Raw genomic sequence first — 27,147 nt, forward strand, 5'->3', positions numbered from 1 at the left:
AAGCACCCCCAAACAACAAACCAAATGCAACAACTAGTACAAGCATTCCTGGGAAAAGGTCTGCAGAAGACGGATTTGCATACGGTGATGTCATCCAAGCAGTGGGCCAAAGTTGGCTGGAACCCTCATCTGCATATGAAAAGAGAAAAGGGGTATGCAGGGCATGGCGGCCTTTTGCGGCGCTTGGATGACCCTTAGTTAGCATTAAACACCTCCACCCTCCGTCGGTGTGGGGCTCATGTTGGCTATGCCCCAGCCCCTGAAGCATTCAAGCTGATTTCTTGCAGCAGCTGGGCACTGTAACAGCTCCAGAGCTGCTCTGTAAGGCAAGTAAAAGGGTGTTGGCCCTGCAGCACTACCTGTAGTTTGCATTGTGCGTTGGAAGGCACAAAGTAAGCAGACAGGTGAAGTCAGGAGAGTGCACAAGGGCATAGAAGGCAGCGGCTCAAGAAAAGAGAAGTGGAAACAGACAGCAAACTAGGCTGGAGAGAGACCTGAGACAAAGAGATCTGAATTATACGAGAGCCGACCAGGGGAAACACAAATTATGCAGTCAAGTTTCCCACATTTGGGGAAATCACAGGAGCAGCACACCCAGAGTGCAATGGGTGAGCCTTGCCCTGGGAGAAGCACCTTCATGATCATAGTATCTCACCTGGCAGGTATGTAGGAGTTGGGCTAGAGCTGGGGAGGGTCGCTGCTCGGGTACCCCCCTGTCAAGTGAAGGAGATCAAACTGAGGCAGCACAATGGAACTCTCGAAAGAAGAACAAGGCTAGAGGAAGATCTGAGACAAAGAAATCTGACTTTTACCAGAGCTGACCAGAGGAAAACACAAACACAGTCCCCCACTACCACAAATAATGCAGTTGAGTTTCCCACATTTGGGGAAATCACAGGGGTCAGCATACCCAGAATGCAATGAATGAACCTCACCCTGGGAGAACAATCTTTATGACCATGGTATCTCCTATGCAAAATAAGTATGATTTGGGATAGGGCTGGGGAGGGCCGCTGCTCAGGCACATCTCTGTCAAGTAAAGGAGATTCAACTGAGGCAGCACAAGGGAACTCTCATCTGGGGACAACAACTGCAGGGAGAACACATATTTTCAGATGAACATGGGAGAGCAGAAGGCTGCCTAATACTGAAGCACCCCCAAACAACAAACCAAATGCAACAACTAGTGCAAGCATTCCTGGGGGAAGGCCTGCAGCAGATAGATTTGCATATGGTGATGTCATCCAAGCAGTGGGTCAAAGTTGGCTTCAACCCTCGTCTGCATATGAAAAGAGAAAAGGGGCGTGCAGGGCATGGTGGCCTTTTGCGGCACTTGGCTGACCCCTAGTTTGCATTAAACACCTCCACCCTCCTTCGGTGTGGGGCTCATGTTGGCTATGCCCCAGCCCCTGAAGCATTCAAGCTGATTTCTTGCAGCAGCTGGGCACTGTAACAGCTCCAGAGCTGCTCTGTAAGGCAAGTAAAAGGGTGTGGGCCCTGCAGCACTACCTGTAGTTCGCATTGTGCGTTGGAAGGCACAAAGTAAGCAGAAAGGAGGAGAAGTCAGGATAGTGCGCAAGGGCATAGAAGGGAGCGGCTCAAGAAAAGAGAAGTGGAAACAGACAGCAAACTAGGCTGGAGAGAGACCTGAGACAAAGATATCTGAATTATACGAGACCTGACCAGGGGAAACACAAATTATGCAGTCAAGTTTCCCACATTTGGGGAAATCGCAGGAGCAGCACACCCAGAGTGCAATGGGTGAGCCTTGCCCTTGGAGAAGCACCTTCATGATCATAGTATCTCACCTGGCAGGTAAGTAGGAGTTGGGCTAGAGCTGGGGAGGGTCGCTGCTCGGGCACCCCCCTGTCAAGTGAAGGAGATCCAACTGAGGCAGCACAAAGGAACTCTCGAAAGAAGAACAAGGCTAGAGGAAGATCTGAGACAAAGAAATCTGACTTTAACCAGAGCTGACCAGAGGAAAGCACAAACACAGTCCACCACTACCACAAATAATGCAGTCGAGTTTCCCACATTTGGGGAAATCACAGGGTTCAGCATACCCAGAGTGCAATGAATGAACCGCACCCTGGGAGAACAATCTTCATAACAATGGTATCTCCTATGCAAAATAAGTATGATTTGGGATATGGCTGCGGAGGGCCGCTGCTCAGGCACATCTCTGTCAAGTAAAGGAGATTCAACTGAGGCAGCACAAGGGAACTCTCATCTGGGGACAACAACTGCAGGGAGAACACATATTTTCAGATGAACATGGGAGGGCAGAAGGCTGCCTAATACTGAAGCACCCCCAAACAACAAACCAAATGCAACAACTAGTGCAAGCATTCCTGGGGGAAGGCCTGCAGCAAATAGATTTGCATATGGTGATGTCATCCAAGCAGTGGGTCAAAGTTGGCTTCAACCCTCGTCTGCATATGAAAAGAGAAAAGGGGCGTGCAGGGCATGGTGGCCTTTTGCAGCACTTGGCTGACCCCTAGTTTGCATTAAACACCTCCACCCTCCTTCGGTGTGGGGCTCATGTTGGCTATGCCCCAGCCCCTGAAGCATTCAAGCTGATTTCTTGCAGCAGCTGGGCACTGTAACAGCTCCAGAGCTGCTCTGTAAGGCAAGTAAAAGGGTGTGGGCCCTGCAGCACTACCTGTAGTTCGCATTGTGCGTTGGAAGGCACAAAGTAAGCAGAAAGGAGGAGAAGTCAGGATAGTGCGCAAGGGCATAGAAGGGAGCGGCTCAAGAAAAGAGAAGTGGAAACAGACAGCAAACTAGGCAGGAGAGAGACCTGAGACAAAGAGATCTGAATTATACGAGAGCCGACCAGGGGAAACACAAATTATGCAGTCAAGTTTCCCACATTTGGGGAAATCACAGGAGCAGCACACCCAGAGTGCAATGGGTGAGCCTTGCCCTGGGAGAAGCACCTTCATGATCATAGTATCTCACCTGGCAGGTATGTAGGAGTTGGGCTAGAGCTGGGGAGGGTCGCTGCTCGGGTACCCCCCTGTCAAGTGAAGGAGATCAAACTGAGGCAGCACAATGGAACTCTCGAAAGAAGAACAAGGCTAGAGGAAGATCTGAGACAAAGAAATCTGACTTTTACCAGAGCTGACCAGAGGAAAACACAAACACAGTCCCCCACTACCACAAATAATGCAGTTGAGTTTCCCACATTTGGGGAAATCACAGGGGTCAGCATACCCAGAATGCAATGAATGAACCTCACCCTGGGAGAACAATCTTTATGACCATGGTATCTCCTATGCAAAATAAGTATGATTTGGGATAGGGCTGGGGAGGGCCGCTGCTCAGGCACATCTCTGTCAAGTAAAGGAGATTCAACTGAGGCAGCACAAGGGAACTCTCATCTGGGGACAACAACTGCAGGGAGAACACATATTTTCAGATGAACATGGGAGAGCAGAAGGCTGCCTAATACTGAAGCACCCCCAAACAACAAACCAAATGCAACAACTAGTGCAAGCATTCCTGGGGGAAGGCCTGCAGCAGATAGATTTGCATATGGTGATGTCATCCAAGCAGTGGGTCAAAGTTGGCTTCAACCCTCGTCTGCATATGAAAAGAGAAAAGGGGCGTGCAGGGCATGGTGGCCTTTTGCGGCACTTGGCTGACCCCTAGTTTGCATTAAACACCTCCACCCTCCTTCGGTGTGGGGCTCATGTTGGCTATGCCCCAGCCCCTGAAGCATTCAAGCTGATTTCTTGCAGCAGCTGGGCACTGTAACAGCTCCAGAGCTGCTCTGTAAGGCAAGTAAAAGGGTGTGGGCCCTGCAGCACTACCTGTAGTTCGCATTGTGCGTTGGAAGGCACAAAGTAAGCAGAAAGGAGGAGAAGTCAGGATAGTGCGCAAGGGCATAGAAGGGAGCGGCTCAAGAAAAGAGAAGTGGAAACAGACAGCAAACTAGGCTGGAGAGAGACCTGAGACAAAGATATCTGAATTATACGAGACCTGACCAGGGGAAACACAAATTATGCAGTCAAGTTTCCCACATTTGGGGAAATCGCAGGAGCAGCACACCCAGAGTGCAATGGGTGAGCCTTGCCCTTGGAGAAGCACCTTCATGATCATAGTATCTCACCTGGCAGGTAAGTAGGAGTTGGGCTAGAGCTGGGGAGGGTCGCTGCTCGGGCACCCCCCTGTCAAGTGAAGGAGATCCAACTGAGGCAGCACAAAGGAACTCTCGAAAGAAGAACAAGGCTAGAGGAAGATCTGAGACAAAGAAATCTGACTTTAACCAGAGCTGACCAGAGGAAAGCACAAACACAGTCCACCACTACCACAAATAATGCAGTCGAGTTTCCCACATTTGGGGAAATCACAGGGGTCAGCATACCCAGAGTGCAATGAATGAACCGCACCCTGGGAGAACAATCTTCATAACAATGGTATCTCCTATGCAAAATAAGTATGATTTGGGATATGGCTGCGGAGGGCCGCTGCTCAGGCACATCTCTGTCAAGTAAAGGAGATTCAACTGAGGCAGCACAAGGGAACTCTCATCTGGGGACAACAACTGCAGGGAGAACACATATTTTCAGATGAACATGGGAGGGCAGAAGGCTGCCTAATACTGAAGCACCCCCAAACAACAAACCAAATGCAACAACTAGTGCAAGCATTCCTGGGGGAAGGCCTGCAGCAAATAGATTTGCATATGGTGATGTCATCCAAGCAGTGGGTCAAAGTTGGCTTCAACCCTCGTCTGCATATGAAAAGAGAAAAGGGGCGTGCAGGGCATGGTGGCCTTTTGCAGCACTTGGCTGACCCCTAGTTTGCATTAAACACCTCCACCCTCCTTCGGTGTGGGGCTCATGTTGGCTATGCCCCAGCCCCTGAAGCATTCAAGCTGATTTCTTGCAGCAGCTGGGCACTGTAACAGCTCCAGAGCTGCTCTGTAAGGCAAGTAAAAGGGTGTGGGCCCTGCAGCACTACCTGTAGTTCGCATTGTGCGTTGGAAGGCACAAAGTAAGCAGAAAGGAGGAGAAGTCAGGATAGTGCGCAAGGGCATAGAAGGGAGCGGCTCAAGAAAAGAGAAGTGGAAACAGACAGCAAACTAGGCAGGAGAGAGACCTGAGACAAAGAGATCTGAATTATACGAGACCTGACCAGGGGAAACACAAATTATGCAGTCAAGTTTCCCACATTTGGGGAAATCGCAGGGGCAGCACACCCAGAGTGCAATGGGTGAGCCTTGCCCTGGGAGAAGCACCTTCATGATCATAGTATCTCACCTGGCAGGTAAGTAGGAGTTGGGCTAGAGCTGGGGAGGGTCGCTGCTCGGGCACCCCCCTGTCAAGTGAAGGAGATCCAACTGAGGCAGCACAAGGAAACTCTCGAAAGAAGAACAAGGCTAGAGGAAGATCTGAAACAAAGAAATCTGACTTTTACCAGAGATCAGAGGAAAACACAAACACAGTCCCCCACTGCCAACAAATAAAGCAGTCACGTTTCCCACATTTGGGGAAATCACAGGGGTCAGCATACCCAGAATGCAATGAATGAACCTCACCCTGGGAGAGTAATCTTCATGACCATGGTATCTCCTATGCAAAATAAGTATGATTTGGGATAGGGCTGGGGAGGGCCGCTGCTCATGCACATCTCTGTCAAGTAAAGGAGATTCAACTGAGGCAGCACAAGGGAACTCTCATCTGGGGACAACAACTGCAGGGAGAACACATATTTTCAGATGAACATGGGAGGGCAGAAGGCTGCCTAATACTGAAGCACTCCCAAACAACAAACCAAATGCAACAACTAGTGCAAGCATTCCTGGGGGAAGTTCTGCAGAAGACGGATTTGCATACGGTGATGTCATCCAAGCAGTGGGTCAAAGTTGGCTTCAACCCTCATCTGCATATGAAAAGAGAAAAGGGGCGTGCAGGGCATGGCGGCCTTTTGCGGTGCTTGGATGACCCCTAGTTCGCATTAAACACCCCACCCTCCTTTGGTGTGGGGCTCATGTTGGCCATGCCCCATCCCCTGAAGCATTCAAGCTGATTTATTGCAGCAGCTGGGCACTGTAACAGCTCCAGAGCAGCTCTGAACGGCAAGTAAAAGGGTGTGGGCCCTGCAGCACTACCTGTAGTTTGCATTGTGCATTGGAAGGCACAAAGTAAGCAGACGGGAGAAGTCAGGATAGTGCGCAAGGGCATAGAAGGGAGCGGCTCAAGAAAAGAGAAGTTGAAACAGACAGCAAACTAGGCTGGAGAGAGACCTGAGACAAAGAGATCTGAATTATACGAGAGCCGACCAGGGGAAACACAAATTATGCAGTCAAGTTTCACACATTTGGGGAAATCGCAGGAGCAGCACACCCAGAGTGCAATGGGTGAGCCTTGCCCTGGGAGAAGCACCTACATGATCATAGTATCTCACCTGCCAGGTAAGTAGAAGTTGGGCTAGAGCTGGGGAGGGTCGCTGCTCGGGTACCCCCCTGTCAAGTGAAGGAGATCCAACTGAGGCAGCACAAGGGAACTCTCGAAAGAAGAACAAGGCTAAAGGAAGATCTGAGACAAAGAAATCTGACTTTTACCAGAGCTGACCAGAGGAAAGCACAAACACAGTCCCCCACTACCACAAATAAAGCAGTCGAGTTTCCCACATTTGGGGAAATCACAGGGGTCAGCATACCCAGAATGCAATGAATGAACCTCACCGTGGGAGAACAATCTTCATGACCATGGTATCTCCTATGCAAAATAAGTATGATTTGGGATAGGGCTGGGGAGGGCCGCTGCTCAGGCACATCTCTGTCAAGTAAAGGAGATTCAACTGAGGCAGCACAAGGGAACTCTCATCTGGGGACAACAACTGCAGGGAGAACACATATTTTCAGATGAACATGGGAGGGCAGAAGGCTGCCTAATACTGAAGCACCCCCAAACAACAAACCAAATGCATCAACTAGTGCAAGCATTCCTGGGGGAAGGCCTGCAGCAGATGGATTTGCATACGGTGATGTCATCCAAGCAGTGGGTCAAAGTTGGCTTCAACCCTCGTCTGCATATGAAAAGAGAAAAGGGGCGTGCAGGGCATGGCGGCCTTTTGCGGCGCTTGGATGACCCCTAGTTCGCATTAAACACCTCCACCCTCCTTCGGTGTGGGGCTCATGTTGGCTATGCCCCAGCCCCTGAAGCATTCAAGCTGATTTCTTGCAGCAGCTGGGCACTGTAACAGCTCCAGAGCTGCTCTGTACGGCAAGTAAAAGGGTGTGGGCCCTGCAGCACTACCTGTAGTTTGCATTGTGCATTGGAAGGCACAAAGTAAGCAGACAGGAGGAGAAGTCAGGATAGTGCACAAGGGTATAAAAGGGAGGGGCTCATGAAAAAAGAAGTGGAAACAGACAGCAAACTAGGCTGGAGAGAGACCTGAGACAAAGAGATCTGAATTATACGAGAGCCGACCAGGGGAAACACAAATTATGCAGTCAAGCTTCCCACATTTGGGGAAATCAGAGTGCAATGGGTGAGCCTTGCCCTGGGAGAAGCACCTTCATGATCATAGTATCTCACCTGGCAGGTAAGTAGGAGTTGGGCTAGAGCTGGGGAGGGTCGCTGCTCGGGCACCCCCCTGTCAAGTGAAAGAGATCCAACTGAGGCAGCACAAGGAAACTCTCGAAAGAAGAACAAGGCTAGAGGAAGATCTGAGACAAATAAATCTGACTTTTACCAGAGCTGACCAGAGGATAGCACAAACACAGTCCCCCACTACCACAAATAATGCAGTCGAGTTTCCCACATTTGGGGAAATCACAGGGGTCAGCATACCCAGAATGCAATGAATGAACCTCACCCTGGGAGAACAATCTTCATGACCATGGTATCTCCTATGCAAAATAAGTATGATTTGGGATAGGGCTGGGGAGGGCCGCTGCTCAGGCACATCTCTGTCAAGTAAAGGAGATTCAACTGAGGCAGCACAAGGGAACTCTCATCTGGGGACAACAACTGCAGGGAGAACACATATTTTCAGATGAACATGGGAGGGCAGAAGGCTGCCTAATACTGAAGCACCCCCAAACAACAAACCAAATGCAACAACTAGTGCAAGCATTCCTGGGGGAAGGCCTGCAGCAGATGGATTTGCATACGGTGATGTCATCCAAGCAGTGGGTCAAAGTTGGCTTCAACCCTCGTCTGCATATGAAAAGAGAAAAGGGGCGTGCAGGGCATGGCGGCCTTTTGCGGTGCTTGGATGACCCCTAGTTCACATTAAACACCTCCACCCTCCTTCGGTGTGGGGCTCATGTTGGCTGTGCCCCAGCCCCTGAAGCATTCAAGCTGATTTCTTGCAGTAGCTGGGCACTGTAACAGCTCCAGAGCTGCTCTGTACGGCAAGTAAAAGGGTGTGGGCCCTACAGCACTACCTGTAGTTTGCATTGTGCATTGGAAGGCACAAAGTAAGCAGACAGGAGGAGAAGTCAGGATAGTGCACAAGGGTATAAAAGGGAGGGGCTCATGAAAAAAGAAGCGGAAACAGACAGCAAACTAGGCTGGAGAGAGACCTGAGACAAAGAGATCTGAATTATACGAGAGCCGACCAGGGGAAACACAAATTATGCAGTCAAGCTTCCCACATTTGGGGAAATCGCAGGGGCACCACACCCAGAGTGCAATGGGTGAGCCTTGCCCTGGGAGAAGATCCTTCATGATCATAGTATCTCACCTGGCAAGTAAGTAGGAGTTGGGCTAGAGCTGGGGAGGGTCGCTGCTCGGGCACCCCCCTGTCAAGTTAAAGAGATCCAACTGAGGCAGCACAAGGGAACTCTCGAAAGAAGAACAAGGCTAGAGGAAGATCTGAGACAAAGAAATCTGACTTTTACCAGAGCTGTCCAGAGGAAAGCACAAACACAGTCCCCCACTACCACAAATAATGCAGTCGAGTTTCCCACATTTGGGGAAATCACAGGGGTCAGCATACCCAGAATGCAATGAATGAACCTCACCCTGGGAGAACAATCTTCATGACCATGGTATCGCCTATGCAAAATAAGTATAATTTGGGATAGGGTTGGGGAGGGCCGCTGCTCAGGCACATCTCTGTCAAGTAAAGGAGATTCAACTGAGGCAGCACAAGGGAACTCTCATCTGGGGACAACAACTGCAGGGAGAACACATATTTTCAGATAAACATGGGAGGGCAGAAGGCTGCCTAATACTGAAGCACCCCCAAACAACAAACCAAATGCAACAACTAGTACAAGCATTCCTGGGGGAAGGCCTGCAGCAGATGGATTTGCATATAGTGATGTCATCCAAGCAGTGGGTCAAAGTTGGCTTCAACCCTCGTCTGCATATGAAAAGAGAAAAGGGGCGTGCAGGGCATGGCGGCCTTTTGCGGCGCTTGGATGACCCCTAGTTCGCATTAAACACCTCCACCCTCCTTCGGTGTGGGGCTCATGTTGGCTATGCCCCAGCCCCTGAAGCATTCAAGCTGATTTCTTGCAGCAGCTGGGCACTGTAACAGCTCCAGAGCTGCTCTGAACGGCAAGTAAAAGGGTGTGGGCCCTGCAGCACTACCTGTAGTTTGCATTATGCATTGGAAGGCACAAAGTAAGCAGACGGGAGAAGTCAGGATAGTGCGCAAGGGCATAGAAGGGAGCGGCTCAAGAAAAGAGAAGTTGAAACAGACAGCAAACTAGGCTGGAGAGAGACCTGAGACAAAGAGATCTGAATTATACGAGAGCCGACCAGGGGAAACACAAATTATGCAGTCAAGTTTCCCACATTTGGGGAAATCGCAGGAGCAGCACACCCAGAGTGCAATGGGTGAGCCTTGCCCTGGGAGAAGCACCTACATGATCATAGTATCTCACCTGCCAGGTAAGTAGAAGTTGGGCTAGAGCTGGGGAGGGTCGCTGCTCGGGTACCCCCCTGTCAAGTGAAGGAGATTCAACTGAGGCAGCACAAGGGAACTCTCGAAAGAAGAACAAGGCTAGAGGAAGATCTGAGACAAATAAATCTGACTTTTACCAGAGCTGACCAGAGGAAAGCACAAACACAGTCCCCCACTACCACAAATAATGCAGTCGAGTTTCCCACATTTGGGGAAATCACAGGGGTCAGCATACCCAGAATGCAATGAATGAACCTCACCCTGGGAGAACAATCTTCATGACCATGGTATCTCCTATGCAAAATAAGTATGATTTGGGATAGGGCTGGGGAGGGCCGCTGCTCAGGCACATCTCTGTCAAGTAAAGGAGATTCAACTGAGGCAGCACAAGGGAACTCTCATCTGGGGACAACAACTGCAGGGAGAACACATATTTTCAGATGAACATGGGAGGGCAGAAGGCTGCCTAATAATGAAGCACCCCCAAACAACAAACCAAATGCAACAACTAGTGCAAGCATTCCTGGGGGAAGGCCTGCAGCAGATGGATTTGCATACGGTGATGTCATCCAAGCAGTGGGTCAAAGTTGGCTTCAACCCTCGTCTGCATATGAAAAGAGAAAAGGGGCGTGCAGGGCATAGCGGCCTTTTGCGGCGCTTGGATGACCCCTAGTTCGCATTAAACACCTCCACCCTCCTTCGGTGTGGGGCTCATGTTGGCTATGCCCCAGCCCCTGAAGCATTCAAGCTGATTTCTTGCAGCAGCTGGGCACTGTAACAGCTCCAGAGCTGCTCTGTACGGCAAGTAAAAGGGTGTGGGCCCTGCAGCACTACCTGTAGTTTGCATTGTGCATTGGAAGGCACAAAATAAGCAGACAAGAGGAGAAGTCAGGATAGTGCACAAGGGTATAAAAGGGAGGGGCTCATGAAAAAAGAAGTGGAAACAGACAGCAAACTAGGCTGGAGAGAGACCTGAGACAAAGAGATCTGAATTATACGAGAGCCGACCAGGGGAAACACAAATTATGCAGTCAAGCTTCCCACATTTGGGGAAATCGCAGGGGCACCACACCCAGAGTGCAATGGGTGAGCCTTGCCCTGGGAGAAGCACCTTCATGATCATAGTATCTCACCTGGCAGGTAAGTAGGAGTTGGGCTAGAGCTGGGGAGGGTCGCTACTCGGGCACCCCCCTGTCAAGTGAAAGAGATCCAACTTAGGCAGCACAAGGGAACTCTCGAAAGAAGAACAAGGCTAGAGGAAGATCTGAGACAAATAAATCTGACTTTTACCAGAGCTGACTAGAGGAAAGCACAAACACAGTCCCCCACTACCACAAATAATGCAGTCGAGTTTCCCACATTTGGGGAAATCACAGGGGTCAGCATACCCAGAATGCAATGAATGAACCTCACCCTGGGAGAACAATCTTCATGACCATGGTATCGCCTATGCAAAATAAGTATGATTTGGGATAGGGCTGGGGAGGGCCGCTGCTCAGGCACATCTCTGTCAAGTAAAGGAGATTCAGCTGAGGCAGCACAAGGGAACTCTCATCTGGGGACAACAACTGCAGGGAGAACACATATTTTCAGATAAAAATCTTGGTCATGCTCTGGTTTCTCTTCAGAACGAACAAATCTTTCGCCTCTTACTAAAGATTTCCGTGGAGAGGAGCAAAACCGAGTTTTATCTCAATTTTTGCATGCCCCATCTTTTTGGGGTTTCTTTTACCGGTTTAAAGATAGAATGAGTGTGCTTTAATGTAAGCTCATTTGCATAGAAATGACAGTAAATGTTTATTTATGTTCAAACAGAACTTTCTTGACCATGCTACTTGCTTTAAAGATCTGGGAGCACATGGAATACAGTACAAACCATGCTTATAGCAAGGAGAAGCCAGGTGAGAAATCTGCTTTCTTTCAAATTGGGCGCTCACTTTGATCTGAATTAGGACTGCTGGCACAGCACTCAGGCGACAGGTGGAATCTTGGTCATGCTCTGGTTTCTCTTCAGAATGAACAAATCTTTCGCCTTTTATTAAAGATTATCCGTGGAGAGGAGCAAAACTGAGTTTTATCTCAATTTTTGCATGCCCCATATTATTGGGGTTTCTTTTATCAGTTTAAAGACAGAACGAGTGTGCTTTCTTGTTAGCTTTAATGTAAGTTTATTTGCATAACAATGACAATAAATGTCTGTTTCTTTTCAAGCAGAACTTTCTTGACCATACTAATTGCTTGAAAGATCTGGGAGCACATGGAAAAGAGTACAAACCATGTTTATAGCAAGGGGAAGCCTGGTGAGAAATCTGCTTTCTTTCTTTCAAATTGGGTGCTCACTTTGAGCTGAATGAGGACTGCTGGCATGGCACTCAGGCGACAGGTGGAATCTTGGTCATGCTCTGGTTTCTCTTCAGAACGAACAAATCTTTCGCCTTTTACTAAAGATTTCCGTGGAGAGGAGCAAAACTGTGTTTTATCTCAATTTTTGCATGCCCCATATCATACCTCCCAACTGTCCCGATTTTCGCGGGACAGTCCCGTTTTTTGGGGACTGTCCCGCTGTCCCACCTGCGGGCCGCAGTGTCCCGCGGTGGGGAGGACAGTTGGGAGGCTCTGTCTGTCGCTGCCCTGCTTAGCAGAGCAGCGGTGAATAGTCGCTGTGCGCACAGCGTCTATTCACTGAAGTCAGAGGGAGAGGTGGCATGCCAGCGGCTCACAGAGCGCTGGGCATGCCCCCTCAGTGCCGAAAACGGGGGCGTGACTCGCGATCGCGGGTCCTCCCGCGAAGCCATGCCCCTTTTTACTTAGGCCACGCCCTTTTTGGGAGCGCGTGCGACTTCGCCGCGCGTGTGTCCCTCTTTGCGAGCCGACAAAGTTGGGAGGTATGCCCATATTATTGGGGTTTCTTTTATCAGTTTAAAGACAGAACGAGTGTGCTTTCTGGTTAGCTTTAATGTAAGTTTATTTGCATAACAATGACAGTAAATGTTTGTTTCTTTTCAAACAGAACTTTCTTGACCATGCTACTTGCTTGAAAGATCTGGGAGCACATGGAAAACAGTACAAACCATGCAGTATCACAAGAGCCTTTATTTGATCTTTCATGAAGATAGAGCAGAATTGAGGACACGTCAACAATTTCTGCCGAAGGTGGTTCATCTTTCCACATGGTGCCTTTGGCCACTGACACCTTCGTTGAGTCAAAGTCTCTGGCTGTGGTCAGAACTTTGAAAATTTATGTCACCAGAACGGTTCAGATTAGGAAAACAGAGGCTCTGTTTGTCCTGTATGCTCCCAACAGGATTGGGTGTCCTGCTTCCATGTAGACCATTATGCGCTGGATCTGTGGTAAGATTCAGCATGCTCATTCCATGGCAGGATTGCCGTTACTGAATTAGGTGAAGACCCATTCTACTAGAAAGGTGGGTTCATCCTGGGCAGCTGGTCGGGGAGTCTCGGCATTGCAACTTTGCCGAGCAGCTATTTAGTAAACACTTTTGCTAAGTTTTACAAGTTTGATACCTTGGCCGATGATAACTTCAAGTTGGGTCATTCGGTGCTGCAGAGTCGTACGCACTCTTCCACCCGTTCAAGAGCTTTGGTATAACCCCATGGTTCTTAATGTGACCCCAGCATCCTCTAGGTCGTATGAGAAAATAGGATTTTAATACCTACCGGTAAATCCTTTTCTCTTAGTCTGTAGAGGATGCTGGGCACCCGTCCCAGTCCATACTGTGTCTGCAGTTATTACTTGTGGTTATACACATGTTGTGTTATGGTTCTGGTCAGCTTTTTGCTGCAATTATTCATGCCGTTGGCTTGTGTTCTGTTGAATGCCACGTTCTGCGGCATGCTTAAGGTGTGAGCTGGTAAGATGCTCACCTTAGTTTAACAATAAATCCTTTCCTCGAAATGTCCGTCTCCATGGGCACAGTTCCTATAACTGGAGTCTGGAGGAGGGGCATAGAGGGAGGAGCCAGTTCACACCCTTTGATAGTCTTAAAGTGCCCATGTCTCTTGCGGATCCCGTCTATACCCCATGGTTCTTAATGTGACCCCAGCATCCTCTACGGACTAAGAGAAAAGGATGCCCTTGCGCACTATCCTGACTTCTCCTCCCGTCTGCTTACTTTGTGCCTTCCAACGCACAATGCAAACTACAGGTGGTGCTGCAGGGCCCACACCCTTTTACTTGCCTTACAGAACAGCTCTGGAGCTGTTACAGTGCCCAGCTGCTGCAAGAAATCAGCTTGAATGCTTCAGGGGATGGGGCATGGCCAACATGAGCCCCACACCAAAGGAGGGTGGGGGTGTTTAATGAGAACTAGGGGTCATCCAAGCACTGCAAAAGGCCGCCATGCCCTGCACGCCCCTTTTCTCTTTTCATATGCAGATGAGGGTTCCAGCCAACTTTGGCCCACTGCTTGAATAACATCACTGTATGCAAATCCGTCTGCTGCAGACCTTCCCCCAGGAAGGCTTGTACTAGATGTTGCATATGGTTTGATATTTGATGGTGCTTCAGTATTAGGCAGCCTTCCGCCCTCCCATGTTCATCTGAAAAGATGTGGTCTCCCTGCAGTTGTTGTCCCCAGACGAGAGTTCCCTTGTGCTTCCTCAGTTGAATCTCCTTAACTTGACGGGGGAGGGGCTGCCCGAGCAGCCACCCTCCCCAGCCCTATCCCAACTCATACTTATTTTGCATATGAGATCTCTTGATCATGAAGATTGTTCTCACAGGGTGAGGTTCATCCATTATATTTTAAAATAGGAAGGTACAAATTACATATTTGAATTGCATTTATGTGCTGGATTCAAATGTCCCCCCCCCCCCTTCCTTTCTCAATTGTGCCCGTCAGCAGCTATTCTAAGGTTGCTGCCAATGGGTGTGACACATTAATTTCTTCTGTGGGGTACACTGGACTCCACAAGGATTCACATTGGGGTGTAGAGTAGGATCTTGATCTGAGGCACCAACCGGCTCAAAGCTTTTGACTGTTCCCAAGATGCTCAGTGCATTCTCCTCTATAACCCCGCTTCCATGAACAGGGAGCTCAGTTTGTAGTTGGTGCCTTCAGTAGCAGGCCACTTAACAGGGGCCTGCCTCAGGCAGCCTATTCTTAGCTATAAATTTTGACAAGAAAAGAAGAACTTGTTTTATGAGAATCTACAAGGGCTGCAGCAGGCTAGGTCTAATAGACATCTTTACTGCAGCTTCATCACTCCCAGCGGCGCTGTATACTCCCGTGCCCTGGTTGCTGGGTCACTGCAGCGGAGGGTCCGGTTTCATCCTAAGGTCAGTCACACACACACCACCCTTCCGGATCACGAGGCCGCTGATGAAGGGGAGCGTGGCCGTAGGGGGTGGACCGTGTGCGCACTGGCGTGGACACTGATTACTGGGCAGCCGCTCCACTAGCCACCAGGTACAGTTAAGGAGCACAGGTCTGGGGGTTTTTCTCCTATATTAACCCAATTTTGTACTGCCCGCAGCGCATTGTGATAGGTAATAGGGCCTGATTCAGGTTGGATTGCAATCACAATAAGCGATCCAACTGCAAAAATTGCTAAGAGCATACGCATGTGCCTGCATTTTCTGCGGCACCCCGCAGAGAATGCGATCGCCTCTGCCTGTCAATCGGGGCGGGGGGGGATAGGTGGGTCAGCAACACTCCATTTCCAAGTCAGGGATGGAGCGGTGCGGGGGCAAGGCTTCAAAATGGGGTCTGCAACGGAGTAGACACAGGGGGCGTGGTCACAGCGGCTGTATGACATCACATTCAGCCGCTGTGATCACAAAAATGGTGGCGGCTTCCTGCGCGCACATACAGTCGGCACCAGCAGGAGGCTACACCATTTTTTATGATCACGCTGAACTGCAGTGCGACTGCAATTACAGCATGGTCAAGAAGGGAGGCGTCATGCTGGGTGGCCATGCCCTTTCACTGTGCAGGAGCCAGCACCGCTCACACACTAGTCCCCGGGTGCAGCCCCCAACCCCCGGGACACCCGGAGCAACAAAATGTAGATTCAGGCCACCAGGCCACGCCCCTACCTATGAAACCATGCCTCCTTTTTACCATTGCGCTGCTTATCTGCGCGCACTGCATTACAATCTCCCTCGCCACCTCTCTGGGTGTCACCAGTGATAGTGACACCTCTGCCATGCTTGTAGCAGCTGGTCCTAAGATCTACGCCTCAAGCCCTGAGTGTTTGCCCTTGTGACTTGTTGATCATCATAGCGAAGCAGATGCTTACAGAAAACTGCAGGGGCTTAGATTGAAAATAAAAAAAATGATTGGTATAAGGTAGAGAGGAGCGGGTTCGGTTCTCCGAGAACCGAATTCCCCACGAACTCCACGTTGTTTACACTGGTCCGAGGCAGGCTCGGTTGTTCCCGCCTGACTCGCAAAACCTGAACAAGGGAAAATGTCATCATCCCGCTGTCGGATTCTCGCGAGATTCGGATTCCATATAAAGAGCTGCGCGTTGCCGCCATTTTTACTCGTGCATTGAAGAGAGAGCGGAATGGACGTGGCTATGTTCTCTCAGTGGAAATCTCAATATCAGTGCTCAGTATCAGTGGTACCTTATTGCTGCTCAGTAATACTAGTAGTGTGTCTCTCCTGCTCAGTGTCAGTTCTCAGTAGTATCCTCATCAGTGCTCAGTATCACTGCTCATTGTCTTGTGCTGCATTGTGGTGCTCAGCATACTACAGTACATTACTAATAGTCCAGTGCTGCATCTTGCTGCTCAGTGTCAGTTCTAGTATCCTCATCAGTGCTCACTATCACTGTTCATTGCATTTTGGTTTTCTGTATACTACAGTAACATAGTAATATAGTAACATATAGTAACATAGTTTTTGAGGTTGAATAGAGGCAAATTGCCCATCGTGTTCAACCTGTTTTAAGTTGTGATGATTCTACATACCTGCTGAATAATGTTTTATGACTAGTTAGCTACTATAACTCATGTTACCCCCGGATTAACCATGTTGATATTTTAAGTATTATAACCTTAGATAGCTTTTTCATTCAGAAATGTATCCATTCCTTTTTTAAATCCAATTACAGAGTCCGCCATTACCACCTTCCCTGGCAGGGAATTCCACATCCTGATTGCCCTAACAGTGAAGATCATAGTATCCCACCTGGCAGGTAAGTAGGAGTTGGGCTAGAGCTGTGGAGGATTGCTGCTCGGGCACCCCCTGTCAAGTGAAGGAGATCCAACTGAGGCAGCACAAGGGAACTCTCGAAAGAAGAACAAGGCTAGAGGAAGATCTGAGACAAAGAAATCTGACTTTTACCAGAGCTGACCAGAGGAAAGCACAAACACAGTCCCCCACTACCACAAATAATGCAGTCGAGTTTCCCACATTGGGGAAATCACAGGGGTCAGCATACCCAGAATGCAATGAATGAACCTCACCCTGGGAGAACAATCTTCATGACCATGGTATCTCCTATGCAAAATAAGTATGATTTGGGATAGGGCTGGGGAGGGCCGCTGCTCAGGCACATCTCTGTCAAGTAAAGGAGATTCAACTGAGGCAGCACAAGGGAACTCTCATCTGGGGACAACAACTGCAGGGAGAACACATATTTTCAGATGAAAATCTTGGTCATGCTCTGGCTTCTCTTCAGAACGAACAAATCTTTCGCCTTTTACTAAAGATTTCCGTGGAGAGGAGCAAAACTGAGTTTTACCTCAATTTTTGCATGCCCCATCTTTTTGGATTTTCTTTTATCGGTTTAAAGATAGAATGAGTGTGCTTTAATGAAAGCTCATTTGCATAGAAATTACAGTAAATGTTTGTTTCTTTTCAAACAGAACTTTCTTGACCATGCTACTTGCTTGAAAGATCTGGGAGCACATGGAATACAGTACAAACCATGCTTATAGCAAGGAGAAGCCAGGTGAGAAATCTGCTTTCTTTCAAATTGGGCGCTCACTTTGATCTGAATGAGGACTGCTGGCATGGCACTCAGGCGACAGGTGGAATCTTGGTCATGCTCTGGTTTCTCTTCAGAATGAACAAATCTTTCGCCATTTATTAAAGATTTCCGTGGAGAGGAGCAAAACTGAGTTTTATCTCAATTTTTGCATGCCCCATATTATTGGGGTTTCTTTTATCAGTTTAAGGACAGAATGAGTGTGCTTTCTTGTTGGCTTTAATGTAAGTTTATTTGTATAACAATGACAGTAAATGTCTGTTTCTTTTCAAACAGAACTTTCTTGACCATGCTACTTGCTTGAAAGATCTGGGAGCACATGGAAAAGAGTACAAACCATGCTTATAGCAAGGGGAAGCCTGGTGAGAAATCTGCTTTCTTTCTTTCAAATTGGGTGCTCACTTTGAGCTGAATGAGGACTGCTGGCATGGCACTCAGGCGACAGGTGGAATCTTGGTCATGCTCTGGTTTCTCTTCAGAACGAACAAATCTTTCGCCTTTTACTAAAGATTTCCGTGGAGAGGAGCAAAACTGAGTTTTATCTCAAATTTTGCATTCCCCATCTTATTGGGGTTTTATTTTATCTGTTTAAAGATAGAACGAGTGTGCTTTAATGTAAGCTCATTTGCATAGAAATGACAGTAAATGTTTGTTTCTTTTCAAACAGAACTTTCTTGACTATACTAATTGCTTGAAAGATCTGGGAACACATGGAAAAGAGTACAAACCATGTTTATAGCTAGGGGAAGCCTGGTGAGAAATCTGCTATCTTTCTTTCAAATTGGGTGCTCACTTTGAGCTCAATGAGAACTGCTGGCATGGCACTCAGGCGACAGGTGGAATCTTGGTCATGCTCTGGTTTCTCTTCAGAACTAACAAATATTTCGCCTTTTATTAAAGATTTCCGTGGAGAGGAGCAAAACTGAGTTTTATCTCAATTTTTGCATGCCCCATATTATTGGGGTTTCTTTTATCAGTTTAAAGACAGAACGAGTGTGCTTTCTTGTTAGCTTTAATGTAAGTTGCCATAGATGCAGTGAAACACACGTGTAGGGCACGGCGTGTCCGCGTGTATTTGACTCATGTGAAATGTTATAAAACAAAAATATATGATTATGATGTTAGCTGTTAGTCTCCACTAATAGGGAATAGAAGCTGAGCTATAAGAAAGGAATACACTAGATATGATGTCACTTAGCAGATACAATGTCTAAAGTGCATACAGATAGCTACTAATAACTCTTGATAAGAAAGTATATCAGTGTGGGTATATTTATATGATGGGATATTGGGACTAGTGAATATATATCACTCCTGCTGTCCAGATTGGCAATAACCAGACAATTATGATAAGAGTAGAGATGTCACATGGGCTGCTATAGATATTAATTTAATGCTGTATGTGTCATTTGTTACAAATGGATACATTTTCTATGAGTCAGCCTAGCAGCTGCATGTTCTAACAGAACACTATCCTCACACAGAATCTGCTAACCTTGAGATAACTAAATGACAGTGTGTAACAGTCTCTTTACTATAAGACTGTTACAAAGTAATATATATATTTGAAGTCAGTCTAGCAGCTGTGTGTTCCAGCAGTTTATAAGACAAAGAAAATCTCCTATTGTGGAATCTAGACACATGGGACTGCTGGCCTGTGTCATACTATTTCTATGTAATACCAGTAACATGTATATAACTGTTACATAATTGTTACAAATGGATAAATCTTTGAGTCAGCCTAGCAGCTGCATGTCCTAACAGGACACCATAAATCCTTTACAGTGTAACAAATTGATTGGTAACACTTAAAGGCTGGAGAGCAGTTATATGCCTTACTAGCATACTCAATATACCACATTATTACACCAGTTACCACGATTATTGACAGCGCATTTGATATATTATATTACCCTCACACTGAGTCTGTTTACCTTTAGATAACTAAGTGACCGAATATGTAACAGTTTCTCTATCATAAGACTGTTACAAAGTGAGATAGATATATTTGGAAGTCAGTCAAACAGCTGTGTGTTTCAGCGGTTTATAAGAAAATTCCTCATTGTGGAATCTGGACCACTAAGGGTTATTATATATATAGCACATGGAATTGCCACATCTCCCTATATGATAATTTCATTACACTGTAACATAATAAGAATTAACTCTTTAACAGTGTAAATAGAGAGTAATGAATCTCTGACACATGGAATATATTATTTCTTAGATGAATTGGATAAACCATTATGACAGACACTTTGCTTCCTAATAAGAATTGAGGTGGCTATACCTCTAAGGAAAGCATTATTGCCTACGCCTAGATCAGATTAAATAAGATCTGGCTGAATATATGAAGGAAGGTTGCTATTTATATGAGAATTGGAATTGCTATATTCCTTAAGGCAACCCCACCGATTGATATATGTTGTCAATTAAGTATATCTGAACGGCTATATCTGGACCAGATTTAATAAGATCTGGCTGATTATATGAAGGAGGGCTGCTATTTATATTGGAATTGCCATATTCCTTAAGGCAACCGCACCTGTTGGTATATCTCGCCAATTAACTATATCTAAACAGCTAAATTAAAGCTATTCATCATTTTTTTAGTTTGGATATTAATAAATATGATCTTTCCATGATGCATAGAGATTTCCCTATCAAGTGATTCCTTATCCGATATAGAAAGCTATCCCCCTGTGGTATTGAATTTAGGAATATAGTCTTAGGGGACACAGAGAAATAAGTGATCCCCATCTACCTAAGCACCCCACAAATTGGAGGTTAGCTTACCGGTTATACTCAATCACCCCCACAAATTCGCCAATGGGGATGGCTTCCCGGGAGGTAACCCCTATTGAGTGAAGGGAGTATATAGGATACGACCCAGTGGTACCTGACGACATAGATACTAACAGCTATTTAATAACATTACGCTAGAAAGTGATTATTAGCAACATATATATCTATATAAACAACCCCGCCAGGGTTGTGCCTTCAAAAATAATCACACACGGACACGCTTTTTAAACCTTTTTTTCACATCTCTTTATTCTTCTTATGCACATGTATGTTAGTTCTGTGATTTTAACCTTTATGTTTCACTGCAGTTTGGGATAATAATATTAATATTTATCCAATTTTAATACATACTTAATAAAGGTTATATTTTATGATTCATTCATTCTGTCCAGTGCGTCAACAGTGCAGATTTCTTCTTGTTTTTTCTCCCAAATTCTATAACAATGACAGTAAATGTTGTTTCTTTTCAAACAGAACTTTCTTGACCATGCTACTTGCTTGAAAGATCTGGGAGCACATGGAAAACAGTACAAACCATGCAGTATCACAAGAGCCTTTATTTGATCTTTCATGAAGATAGAGCAGAATTGAGGACACGTCAACAATTTCTGCCGAAGGTGGTTCATCTTTCCACATGGTGCCTTTGGCCACTGACACCTTCGTTGAGTCAAAGTCTCTGGCTGTGGTCAGAACTTTGAAAATTTATGTCACCAGAACGGTTCAGATTAGGAAAACAGAGGCTCTGTTTGTCCTGTATGCTCCCAACAGGATTGGGTGTCCTGCTTCCATGTAGACCATTATGCGCTGGATCTGTGGTAAGATTCAGCATGCTCATTCCATGGCAGGATTGCCGTTACTGAATTAGGTGAAGACCCATTCTACTAGAAAGGTGGGTTCATCCTGGGCAGCTGGTCGGGGAGTCTCGGCATTGCAACTTTGCCGAGCAGCTATTTAGTAAACACTTTTGCTAAGTTTTACAAGTTTGATACCTTGGCTGATGATAACCTCAAGTTGGGTCATTCGGTGCTGCAGAGTCGTACGCACTCTCCCACCCGTTCAAGAGCTTTGGTATAACCCCATGGTTCTTAATGTGACCCCAGCATCCTCTAGGTCGTATGAGAAAATAGGATTTTAATACCTACCGGTAAATCCTTTTCTCTTAGTCCGTAGAGGATGCTGGGCACCCGTCCCAGTCCATACTGTGTCTGCAGTTATTACTTGTGGTTATACACATGTTATGTTATGGTTCTGGTCAGCTTTTTGCTGCAATTGTTCATGCCGTTGGCTTGTGTTCTGTTGAATGCCACGTTCTGCGGCATGCTTAAGGTGTGAGCTGGTAAGATGCTCACCTTAGTTTAACAATAAATCCTTTCCTCGAAATGTCCGTCTCCCTGGGCACAGTTCCTATAACTGGAGTCTGGAGGAGGGGCATAGAGGGAGGAGCCAGTTCACACCCTTTGAAAGTCTTAAAGTGCCCATGTCTCTTGCGGATCCCGTCTATACCCCATGGTTCTTAATGTGACCCCAGCATCCTCTACGGACTAAGAGAAAAGGATGCCCTTGCGCACTATCCTGACTTCTCCTCCCGTCTGCTTACTTTGTGCCTTCCAACGCACAATGCGAACTACAGGTGGTGCTGCAGGGCCCACACCCTTTTACTTGCCTTACAGAACAGCTCTGGAGCTGTTACAGTGCCCAGCTGCTGCAAGAAATCAGCTTGAATGCTTCAGGGGATGGGGCATGGCCAACATGAGCCCCACACCAAAGGAGGGTGGGGGTGTTTAATGCGAACTAGGGGTCATCCAAGCACCGCAAAAGGCCGCCATGCCCTGCATGCCCCTTTTCTCTTTTCATATGCAGATGAGGGTTCCAGCCAACTTTGGCCCACATCTTGGATGACATCACCGTATGCAAATCCGTCTTCTGCAGACCTTCCCCCAGGAATGCTTGTACTAGTTGTTGCATATGGTTTGATATTTGATGGTGCTTCAATATTAGGCAGCCTTCCACCCTCCCATGTTCATCTGAACAGATGTGGTCTCCCTGCAGTTGTTGTCCCCAGACGAGAGTTCCCTTGTGCGTCCTCAGTTGAATCTCCTTAACTTGACGGGGGAGGGGCTGCCCGAGCAGCCACCCTCCCCAGCCCTATCCCAACTCATACTTATTTTGCATATGAGATCTCTTGATCATGAAGATTGTTCTCACAGGGTGAGGTTCATCCATTATATTTTAAAATAGGAAGGTACAAATTACATATTTGAATTGCATCTATGTGCTGGATTCAAATGTCCCCCCCCCCCCCCCTTCCTTTCTCAATTGTGCCCGTCAGCAGCTATTCTAAGGTTGCTGCCAATGGGTGTGACACATTAATTTCTTCTGTGGGGTACACTGGACTCCACAAGGATTCACATTGGGGTGTAGAGTAGGATCTTGATCTGAGGCACCAACCGGCTCAAAGCTTTTGACTGTTCCCAAGATGCTCAGCGCATCCTCCTCTATAACCCCGCTTCCATGAACAGGGAGCTCAGTTTGTAGTTGGTGCCTTCAGTAGCAGGCCACTTAACAGGGGCCTGCCTCAGGCAGCCTATTCTTAGCTATTAATTTTGACAAGAAAAGAAGAACTTGTTTTATGAGAATCTACAAGGGCTGCAGCAGGCTAGGTCTAATAGACATCTTTACTGCAGCTTCATCACTCCCAGCGGCGCTGTATACTCCCGTGCCCTGGTTGCTGGGTCACTGCAGCGGAGGCTCCAGTTTCTTCCTAAGGTCAGTCACACACACACCGCCCTTCCGGATCACGAGGCCGCTGATGAAGGGGAGCGTGGCCGTAGGGGGTGGACCGTGTGCGCACTGGCGTGGACACTGATTACTGGGCAGCCGCTCCACTAGCCACCAGGTACAGTTAAGGAGCACAGGTCTGGGAGTTTTACTCCTATATTAACCCAATTTTGTACTGCCCGCAGCGCATTGTGATAGGTAATAGGGCCTGATTCAGGTTGGAATGCAATCACAATAAGCGATCCAACTGCAAAAATTGCTAACAGCATACGCATGTGCCTGCATTTTCTGCAGCACCCCGCAGAGAATGCGATCGCCTCTGCCTGTCAATCGGGGCGGGGGGGGGAGAGGGGGGTCAGCAACACTCCATTTCCAAGTCAGGGATGGAGCGGTGCGGGGGCAAGGCTTCAAAATGGGGTCTGCAACGGAGGAGACACAGGGGGCGTGGTCACAGCGGCTGTATGACATCACATTCAGCCGCTGTGATCACAAAAATGGTGGCGGCTTCCTGCGCGCACATACAGTCTGCACCAGCAGGAGGCTACACCATTTTTTATGATCACGCTGAACTGCAGTGCGACTGCAATTACAGCATGGTCAAGAATGGAGGCGTCATGCTGGGTGGCCATGCCCTGTCACTGTGCAGGAGCCAGCACCGCACACACACTAGTCCCCGGGTGCAGCCCCCAACCCCCGGGACACCCGGAGCAACAAAATGTAGATTCAGGCCACCAGGCCACGCCCCTACCTATGAAACCATGCCTCCTTTTTACCATTGCGCTGCTTATCTGCGCGCACTGCATTACAATCTCCTTCGCCACCTCTCTGGGTGTCACCAGTGATAGTGACACCTCTGCCATGCTTGTAGCAGCTGGTCCTAAGATCTACGCCTCAAGCCCTGAGTGTTTGCCCTTGTGACTTGTTGATCATCATAGCGAAGCAGATGCTTACAGAAAACTGCAGGGGCTTAGATTGAAAATAAAAAAATTGATGGGTATAAGGTAGAGAGGAGCGGGTTCGGTTCTCCGAGAACCGAATTCCCGATGAACTCCACGTGGTTTACACTGGTCCGAGGCAGGCTCGGTTGTTCCCGCCTGACTCGGAAAACCTGAACAAGGGAAAATGTCATCATCCCGCTGTCGGATTCTCTCGAGATTCGGATTCCATATAAAGAGCTGCGCGTTGCCGCCATTTTTACTCGTGCATTGAAGAGAGAGCGGAGAGGACGTGGCTATGTTCTCTCAGTGGAAATCTCAATATCAGTGCTCAGTATCAGTGGTTACTTATTGCTGCTCAGTAATACTAGTAGTGTGTCTCTCCTGCTCAGTGTCAGTTCTCAGTAGTATCCTCATCAGTGCTCAGTATCACTGCTCATTGTCTTGTGCTGCATTGTGGTGCTCAGCATACTACAGTACATTACTAATAGTCCAGTGCTGCATCTTGCTGCTCAGTGTCAGTTCTAGTATCCTCATCAGTGCTCACTATCACTGCTCATTACATTGTGGTGTTCTGTATACTACAGTAACATAGTAATATAGTAACATATAGTAACATAGTTTTTGAGGTTGAATAGAGGCAAATTGCCCATCGTGTTCAACCTGTTTTAAGTTGTGATGATTCTACATACTTGCTGAATAATGTTTTATGACTAGTTAGCTACTATAACTCATGTTACCCCCGGATTAACCATGTTGATATTTTAAGTATTATAACCTTAGATAGCTTTTTCATTCAGAAATGTATCCATTCCTTTTTTTAAATCCAATTACAGAGTCCGCCATTACCACCTTCCCTGGCAGGGAATTCCACATCCTGATTGCCCTAACAGTGAAGATCATAGTATCTCACCTGGCAGGTAAGTAGGAGTTGGGCTAGAGCTGTGGAGGATTGCTGCTCGGGCACCCCCTGTCAAGTGAAGGAGATCCAACTGAGGCAGCACAAGGGAACTCTCGAAAGAAGAACAAGGCTAGAGGAAGATCTGAGACAAAGAAATCTGACTTTTACCAGAGCTGACCAGAGGAAAGCACAAACACAGTCCCCCACTACCACAAATAATGCAGTCGAGTTTCCCACATTGGGGAAATCACAGGGGTCAGCATACCCAGAATGCAATGAATGAACCTCACCCTGGGAGAACAATCTTCATGACCATGGTATCTCCTATGCAAAATAAGTATGATTTGGGATAGGGCTGGGGAGGGCCGCTGCTCAGGCACATCTCTGTCAAGTAAAGGAGATTCAACTGAGGCAGCACAAGGGAACTCTCATCTGGGGACAACAACTGCAGGGAGAACACATATTTTCAGATGAAAATCTTGGTCATGCTCTGGCTTCTCTTCAGAACGAACAAATCTTTCGCCTTTTACTAAAGATTTCCGTGGAGAGGAGCAAAACTGAGTTTTACCTCAATTTTTGCATGCCCCATCTTTTTGGATTTTCTTTTATCGGTTTAAAGATAGAATGAGTGTGCTTTAATGAAAGCTCATTTGCATAGAAATTACAGTAAATGTTTGTTTCTTTTCAAACAGAACTTTCTTGACCATGCTACTTGCTTGAAAGATCTGGGAGCACATGGAATACAGTACAAACCATGCTTATAGCAAGGAGAAGCCAGGTGAGAAATCTGCTTTCTTTCAAATTGGGCGCTCACTTTGATCTGAATGAGGACTGCTGGCATGGCACTCAGGCGACAGGTGGAATCTTGGTCATGCTCTGGTTTCTCTTCAGAATGAACAAATCTTTCGCCATTTATTAAAGATTTCCGTGGAGAGGAGCAAAACTGAGTTTTATCTCAATTTTTGCATGCCCCATATTATTGGGGTTTCTTTTATCAGTTTAAGGACAGAATGAGTGTGCTTTCTTGTTGGCTTTAATGTAAGTTTATTTGTATAACAATGACAGTAAATGTCTGTTTCTTTTCAAACAGAACTTTCTTGACCATGCTACTTGCTTGAAAGATCTGGGAGCACATGGAAAAGAGTACAAACCATGCTTATAGCAAGGGGAAGCCTGGTGAGAAATCTGCTTTCTTTCTTTCAAATTGGGTGCTCACTTTGAGCTGAATGAGGACTGCTGGCATGGCACTCAGGCGACAGGTGGAATCTTGGTCATGCTCTGGTTTCTCTTCAGAACGAACAAATCTTTCGCCTTTTACTAAAGATTTCCGTGGAGAGGAGCAAAACTGAGTTTTATCTCAAATTTTGCATTCCCCATCTTATTGGGGTTTTATTTTATCTGTTTAAAGATAGAACGAGTGTGCTTTAATGTAAGCTCATTTGCATAGAAATGACAGTAAATGTTTGTTTCTTTTCAAACAGAACTTTCTTGACTATACTAATTGCTTGAAAGATCTGGGAACACATGGAAAAGAGTACAAACCATGTTTATAGCTAGGGGAAGCCTGGTGAGAAATCTGCTATCTTTCTTTCAAATTGGGTGCTCACTTTGAGCTCAATGAGAACTGCTGGCATGGCACTCAGGCGACAGGTGGAATCTTGGTCATGCTCTGGTTTCTCTTCAGAACTAACAAATATTTCGCCTTTTATTAAAGATTTCCGTGGAGAGGAGCAAAACTGAGTTTTATCTCAATTTTTGCATGCCCCATATTATTGGGGTTTCTTTTATCAGTTTAAAGACAGAACGAGTGTGCTTTCTTGTTAGCTTTAATGTAAGTTGCCATAGATGCAGTGAAACACACGTGTAGGGCACGGCGTGTCCGCGTGTATTTGACTC

General features: G+C 47.0%; 32 non-coding genes across 32 annotated transcripts; 11 read left to right on the top strand and 21 right to left on the bottom strand.

The window, feature by feature from the left end:
- Positions 1 to 507: 507 nt before the first annotated feature.
- On the bottom strand, positions 508 to 670 carry LOC135032226 (U1 spliceosomal RNA). The gene has a single exon (XR_010227774.1). It is a non-coding gene; the product is annotated as a U1 spliceosomal RNA (small nuclear RNA).
- Positions 671 to 822: 152 nt separating this feature from the next.
- Positions 823 to 986, bottom strand: LOC135032329 (U1 spliceosomal RNA). The gene has a single exon (XR_010227871.1). It is a non-coding gene; the product is annotated as a U1 spliceosomal RNA (small nuclear RNA).
- Positions 987 to 1,660: 674 nt separating this feature from the next.
- LOC135032210 (U1 spliceosomal RNA) lies at positions 1,661 to 1,823 on the bottom strand. Its single transcript, XR_010227760.1, has one exon. It is a non-coding gene; the product is annotated as a U1 spliceosomal RNA (small nuclear RNA).
- Positions 1,824 to 1,975: 152 nt separating this feature from the next.
- On the bottom strand, positions 1,976 to 2,139 carry LOC135032156 (U1 spliceosomal RNA). The gene has a single exon (XR_010227710.1). It is a non-coding gene; the product is annotated as a U1 spliceosomal RNA (small nuclear RNA).
- A 674-nt stretch (positions 2,140 to 2,813) lies between these two features.
- Positions 2,814 to 2,976, bottom strand: LOC135032228 (U1 spliceosomal RNA). Its single transcript, XR_010227776.1, has one exon. It is a non-coding gene; the product is annotated as a U1 spliceosomal RNA (small nuclear RNA).
- A 152-nt stretch (positions 2,977 to 3,128) lies between these two features.
- LOC135032331 (U1 spliceosomal RNA) lies at positions 3,129 to 3,292 on the bottom strand. Its single transcript, XR_010227873.1, has one exon. It is a non-coding gene; the product is annotated as a U1 spliceosomal RNA (small nuclear RNA).
- A 674-nt stretch (positions 3,293 to 3,966) lies between these two features.
- On the bottom strand, positions 3,967 to 4,129 carry LOC135032211 (U1 spliceosomal RNA). The gene has a single exon (XR_010227761.1). It is a non-coding gene; the product is annotated as a U1 spliceosomal RNA (small nuclear RNA).
- A 152-nt stretch (positions 4,130 to 4,281) lies between these two features.
- Positions 4,282 to 4,445, bottom strand: LOC135032148 (U1 spliceosomal RNA). The gene has a single exon (XR_010227702.1). It is a non-coding gene; the product is annotated as a U1 spliceosomal RNA (small nuclear RNA).
- A 674-nt stretch (positions 4,446 to 5,119) lies between these two features.
- LOC135032182 (U1 spliceosomal RNA) lies at positions 5,120 to 5,282 on the bottom strand. Its single transcript, XR_010227735.1, has one exon. It is a non-coding gene; the product is annotated as a U1 spliceosomal RNA (small nuclear RNA).
- A 149-nt stretch (positions 5,283 to 5,431) lies between these two features.
- Positions 5,432 to 5,596, bottom strand: LOC135032218 (U1 spliceosomal RNA). The gene has a single exon (XR_010227767.1). It is a non-coding gene; the product is annotated as a U1 spliceosomal RNA (small nuclear RNA).
- Positions 5,597 to 6,266: 670 nt separating this feature from the next.
- On the bottom strand, positions 6,267 to 6,429 carry LOC135032195 (U1 spliceosomal RNA). Its single transcript, XR_010227748.1, has one exon. It is a non-coding gene; the product is annotated as a U1 spliceosomal RNA (small nuclear RNA).
- Positions 6,430 to 6,581: 152 nt separating this feature from the next.
- Positions 6,582 to 6,745, bottom strand: LOC135032143 (U1 spliceosomal RNA). Its single transcript, XR_010227697.1, has one exon. It is a non-coding gene; the product is annotated as a U1 spliceosomal RNA (small nuclear RNA).
- Positions 6,746 to 7,717: 972 nt separating this feature from the next.
- Positions 7,718 to 7,881, bottom strand: LOC135032275 (U1 spliceosomal RNA). Its single transcript, XR_010227817.1, has one exon. It is a non-coding gene; the product is annotated as a U1 spliceosomal RNA (small nuclear RNA).
- A 674-nt stretch (positions 7,882 to 8,555) lies between these two features.
- On the bottom strand, positions 8,556 to 8,718 carry LOC135032255 (U1 spliceosomal RNA). Its single transcript, XR_010227800.1, has one exon. It is a non-coding gene; the product is annotated as a U1 spliceosomal RNA (small nuclear RNA).
- Positions 8,719 to 8,870: 152 nt separating this feature from the next.
- Positions 8,871 to 9,034, bottom strand: LOC135032346 (U1 spliceosomal RNA). The gene has a single exon (XR_010227888.1). It is a non-coding gene; the product is annotated as a U1 spliceosomal RNA (small nuclear RNA).
- Positions 9,035 to 9,705: 671 nt separating this feature from the next.
- Positions 9,706 to 9,868, bottom strand: LOC135032168 (U1 spliceosomal RNA). The gene has a single exon (XR_010227722.1). It is a non-coding gene; the product is annotated as a U1 spliceosomal RNA (small nuclear RNA).
- A 152-nt stretch (positions 9,869 to 10,020) lies between these two features.
- LOC135032204 (U1 spliceosomal RNA) lies at positions 10,021 to 10,184 on the bottom strand. Its single transcript, XR_010227754.1, has one exon. It is a non-coding gene; the product is annotated as a U1 spliceosomal RNA (small nuclear RNA).
- Positions 10,185 to 10,858: 674 nt separating this feature from the next.
- On the bottom strand, positions 10,859 to 11,021 carry LOC135032234 (U1 spliceosomal RNA). The gene has a single exon (XR_010227782.1). It is a non-coding gene; the product is annotated as a U1 spliceosomal RNA (small nuclear RNA).
- Positions 11,022 to 11,173: 152 nt separating this feature from the next.
- Positions 11,174 to 11,337, bottom strand: LOC135032342 (U1 spliceosomal RNA). Its single transcript, XR_010227884.1, has one exon. It is a non-coding gene; the product is annotated as a U1 spliceosomal RNA (small nuclear RNA).
- A 144-nt stretch (positions 11,338 to 11,481) lies between these two features.
- LOC135032279 (U5 spliceosomal RNA) lies at positions 11,482 to 11,597 on the top strand. The gene has a single exon (XR_010227821.1). It is a non-coding gene; the product is annotated as a U5 spliceosomal RNA (small nuclear RNA).
- Positions 11,598 to 11,867: 270 nt separating this feature from the next.
- On the top strand, positions 11,868 to 11,984 carry LOC135032310 (U5 spliceosomal RNA). Its single transcript, XR_010227852.1, has one exon. It is a non-coding gene; the product is annotated as a U5 spliceosomal RNA (small nuclear RNA).
- A 286-nt stretch (positions 11,985 to 12,270) lies between these two features.
- On the top strand, positions 12,271 to 12,383 carry LOC135032313 (U5 spliceosomal RNA). The gene has a single exon (XR_010227855.1). It is a non-coding gene; the product is annotated as a U5 spliceosomal RNA (small nuclear RNA).
- Positions 12,384 to 17,196: 4,813 nt separating this feature from the next.
- On the bottom strand, positions 17,197 to 17,359 carry LOC135032315 (U1 spliceosomal RNA). Its single transcript, XR_010227857.1, has one exon. It is a non-coding gene; the product is annotated as a U1 spliceosomal RNA (small nuclear RNA).
- A 144-nt stretch (positions 17,360 to 17,503) lies between these two features.
- Positions 17,504 to 17,619, top strand: LOC135032276 (U5 spliceosomal RNA). Its single transcript, XR_010227818.1, has one exon. It is a non-coding gene; the product is annotated as a U5 spliceosomal RNA (small nuclear RNA).
- Positions 17,620 to 17,889: 270 nt separating this feature from the next.
- LOC135032294 (U5 spliceosomal RNA) lies at positions 17,890 to 18,005 on the top strand. Its single transcript, XR_010227836.1, has one exon. It is a non-coding gene; the product is annotated as a U5 spliceosomal RNA (small nuclear RNA).
- Positions 18,006 to 18,291: 286 nt separating this feature from the next.
- LOC135032271 (U5 spliceosomal RNA) lies at positions 18,292 to 18,407 on the top strand. The gene has a single exon (XR_010227813.1). It is a non-coding gene; the product is annotated as a U5 spliceosomal RNA (small nuclear RNA).
- Positions 18,408 to 18,682: 275 nt separating this feature from the next.
- LOC135032300 (U5 spliceosomal RNA) lies at positions 18,683 to 18,798 on the top strand. Its single transcript, XR_010227842.1, has one exon. It is a non-coding gene; the product is annotated as a U5 spliceosomal RNA (small nuclear RNA).
- A 6,631-nt stretch (positions 18,799 to 25,429) lies between these two features.
- LOC135032316 (U1 spliceosomal RNA) lies at positions 25,430 to 25,592 on the bottom strand. Its single transcript, XR_010227858.1, has one exon. It is a non-coding gene; the product is annotated as a U1 spliceosomal RNA (small nuclear RNA).
- A 144-nt stretch (positions 25,593 to 25,736) lies between these two features.
- Positions 25,737 to 25,852, top strand: LOC135032277 (U5 spliceosomal RNA). The gene has a single exon (XR_010227819.1). It is a non-coding gene; the product is annotated as a U5 spliceosomal RNA (small nuclear RNA).
- A 270-nt stretch (positions 25,853 to 26,122) lies between these two features.
- LOC135032295 (U5 spliceosomal RNA) lies at positions 26,123 to 26,238 on the top strand. The gene has a single exon (XR_010227837.1). It is a non-coding gene; the product is annotated as a U5 spliceosomal RNA (small nuclear RNA).
- Positions 26,239 to 26,524: 286 nt separating this feature from the next.
- On the top strand, positions 26,525 to 26,640 carry LOC135032272 (U5 spliceosomal RNA). Its single transcript, XR_010227814.1, has one exon. It is a non-coding gene; the product is annotated as a U5 spliceosomal RNA (small nuclear RNA).
- A 275-nt stretch (positions 26,641 to 26,915) lies between these two features.
- On the top strand, positions 26,916 to 27,031 carry LOC135032301 (U5 spliceosomal RNA). The gene has a single exon (XR_010227843.1). It is a non-coding gene; the product is annotated as a U5 spliceosomal RNA (small nuclear RNA).
- The last annotated feature ends 116 nt before the right edge of the window (positions 27,032 to 27,147 follow it).

This window comes from Pseudophryne corroboree, unplaced genomic scaffold (assembly GCF_028390025.1).
Source record: "Pseudophryne corroboree isolate aPseCor3 unplaced genomic scaffold, aPseCor3.hap2 scaffold_541, whole genome shotgun sequence".
Lineage (NCBI taxonomy): Eukaryota > Metazoa > Chordata > Amphibia > Anura > Myobatrachidae > Pseudophryne > Pseudophryne corroboree.